This window comes from Octopus bimaculoides, chromosome 3, assembly GCF_001194135.2.
Source record: "Octopus bimaculoides isolate UCB-OBI-ISO-001 chromosome 3, ASM119413v2, whole genome shotgun sequence".
Taxonomy (NCBI): domain Eukaryota; kingdom Metazoa; phylum Mollusca; class Cephalopoda; order Octopoda; family Octopodidae; genus Octopus; species Octopus bimaculoides.
This window is the reverse complement of record NC_068983.1, coordinates 64,840,000-64,842,579: the sequence shown is the minus strand read 5'-3', so window position 1 is coordinate 64,842,579 and position 2,580 is coordinate 64,840,000.

Here is a 2,580-nt window from a genome sequence, read left to right as displayed (position 1 = left end):
TATATATATATATGTGTGTGTGTGTGTGTGTGTGTGTGTGTGTGTGTGTGTGTGTGTGTATGCATGTATGTATGTATACATGAAGGTACCACATGAGCACCTACATCGCTAAAAATAGAAATAAAAAATACCTCTGTACCAAAGAATAGTCACAAATCTAATACATGCATGGTAGGAAAAATATCCAGTGAACATTATATATAAAATTCTATAGATCTTTCTCTCGCGTATTAATTATTGGTTTTATCCTACCGGTTGCTCAAAACAGCACCCTACTTACAAATCAGGTTTGGTATTGTCGGTTTCACAACTGGTGGTTGAACCATGCAACACCTTTTACAGGAGTACTTTTTACAAATAGCACACAAGGCGACCAAGAACACATTCATATGCATTCGCAGGTAAATAATTCAGAAAATGGTTTAAGGAATACGGTAAAATACGCTTGCAAACGTAAAAGAAATGTGCAGCAAGTCACTACAGTGAATGGAAGTCTGCACCTCTCTTCACAGCTCTTCCTCTGGCATTTCTAAAATGACACCTCACTCGTACATTCAATCTTTGTTCATAAAAATATCCACATGTTCCAAACGCTATTATCGAACCTTATAAACGATAGGATCTACTGTCAGGGATAGTTTAGCCACATAATACAGAATACTCAGCCAGATTTGGGATGCTCATTGTCCGATCCGCTCTAACGATTTCCTTGCCACACTTTTCTGTCTGTAAGTTTATTTTGTATGATTTTCTATATGTGCATATACGTATGAATATGCATGTTTTATATATATATAAATAGACGTATATATGCGTGTATACATATATTGAGTCATTCCATTGATAATGCAATATTTTTTCAATTGCATGGATTAAAAGTCGGAGCGTAACGGAATAAACTACCCCTGCATCTTCTATAGAAGCAGGTAGTAATTTTACTTCGTCTTTATTCTTAGAGCAAGTTTTGAAGAGTTCGGTTGGATTTTAACAGTTATTTTTTCAAAGCAGTAATTGAAGTGACAAAGGAACATGTTCGGCATATCTTGCTTTATGAGTTCATTAAAGGCAACAACTCAACGGAACGTCCGAGGAATATTGGTGCAGTATATAGGGATCGGACAATAAGCATAAGCCAATGTAAACAGTGTTTCCCGAAATTCCGAGCTGGAAACTACAGTCTCGAAGATGAACCCCGTCCTGGAACATCTGTAGAGTTTGGATTTTGTCATTTAACCATTCATCGACACCTGCGTGCAATCTAAAAAGTCAACAAACTGTGTCAAAGCGTTCCTCACAAACTTTCCTTGTCTAATCGCACGCAGAGTCAATATGTGCTCTTCTTTGCTGTCACCTCACGCGAATGAACCTTTTTTTTTGGGGGGGGATAATGGTGACGAGAAATTGTTTCCCTGAAAAACTGTCAACTGCTAAAGATAGTGCCTAGGGATAGGAGAAGCACTGGTACCCAAGGCTAAAGGTCTTCATCCTCATAAGGTGTTGTTATCTGTTTGGTGGTATATGAAAGCTTTAGTCCATTTTCAACTTTAAAACCCAAACCGAACAATAACAAAGGAGATCTACCGCGAGCAGCTTGAACGGCTATAAGAAAAATGACCATCTTTATTTTCAAAACGAAAGGGGTTCTTCCATCAAGAAAATGCTCGGCCACATAGAGCGAGTATGACATCCCAGAGGCTGTAGCAATTTGAATGGGAGACGAAATCCAACCCATCATATTTGCCGGACAATGCCCCATCTGACGAAGTCGGAACAATATTGGAAGAGTATTTTCGTCACGGACAAGTGAATGTTGGAAGTAGTGCGTTGCAAGTCTAACAGATAGATAGAAGAGCATTGTAGAAAATGAAGGAGTGTATATTTTAGATTAAAAAAGAACTTTGTTCATCTTAATTTTGAAAAATGAAAGAATTATATGAAACAAAACTGCCAATATATCGAAATCATCATATAATCTTGTTCCTATCTGTTACCAATTTGTACAGCTTTCGTTTCGTAATTCCAGAAGTGAAGGTTGTATTTTAATTTTGTACTAGACTCGGAGCACTCCCTTTGACATCTTAAAATCCAAATACTACCTTATCTTTCTTTTTAGATGTCTAATTTTAGCTCATTTTAATTTCAATTATGGAAATTACACATTTCGAAGAATGTACTAAAATTTTTGGAACGCAGGTAATTGCTTGAAATTGATTGGAAATAAAGGCGCCTTAATTTTCTCGTCAGTATTTTTCTATTTTTCTATTTTTCTATTATTCCATTGATCTTTAATTATAATTAATTAAACGTCTTTAGCTTTAAATAGTATAGCTTTAACTATTACACCGGTTAAATATGTACTAATTTTATCTTCATTATTATTTTAAACTTAAACTTCGTTCAACTTGTATTTAAAACAATGATAATTTAAAACAATGATAATTTACGTAAGATGTTTTTTGTATATAATATACATGTTATTATAATGGATGAAGGGATGATTATTGAATGGTTATTATTTTGATATTATGATATTTTTTTAATAATTTTTCTATCTTTATATAATTAGTATTTCATATTAAT